The sequence below is a fragment of the Myotis davidii genome, unplaced genomic scaffold, assembly GCF_000327345.1.
Source record: "Myotis davidii unplaced genomic scaffold, ASM32734v1 scaffold167, whole genome shotgun sequence".
Lineage (NCBI taxonomy): Eukaryota > Metazoa > Chordata > Mammalia > Chiroptera > Vespertilionidae > Myotis > Myotis davidii.
The window spans coordinates 5,472,691-5,473,128 of NW_006300048.1; positions in this window are offsets into that span (position 1 = coordinate 5,472,691).

Sequence of the window (438 nt, forward strand, 5' to 3'; positions counted from 1 at the left end):
TCTGAAAGTAGGTGTCTGGCCTTTGTTTATAATGTTGCAATCCTGCTGGCTGAAGTCCGGTGGTATTTGTTACAGAGTTTCAAACTGCCGGCTCAGAGGCCTGCAGCAGCAGGCAGGGAACGTTGCAGTCCTCCGTCACTGAAGCAAGCAAGCCTCATGTCCAGTTTAAGCTGCCTGGCTGCTGGCCGCCATCTTGGCTGACAGTTAATTTGCATATCTTGCTGATTAGCCAATGGGAAGGGTAGCGGTCGTACGCCAATTACCATGTTTCTCTTTTATTAGTGTAGATATATATTGCTTTGCAGACCATGCATCGTGTCACTTTTTGGGAGTTTTTGTTTTGTTTTATAATCATTTGCAATGTAAAAACATTCTTAGTCTGATGACTACATAAAAATAAGCTGCAAATTCGATTTGACCCAGGGCCTCTGCTGTGGG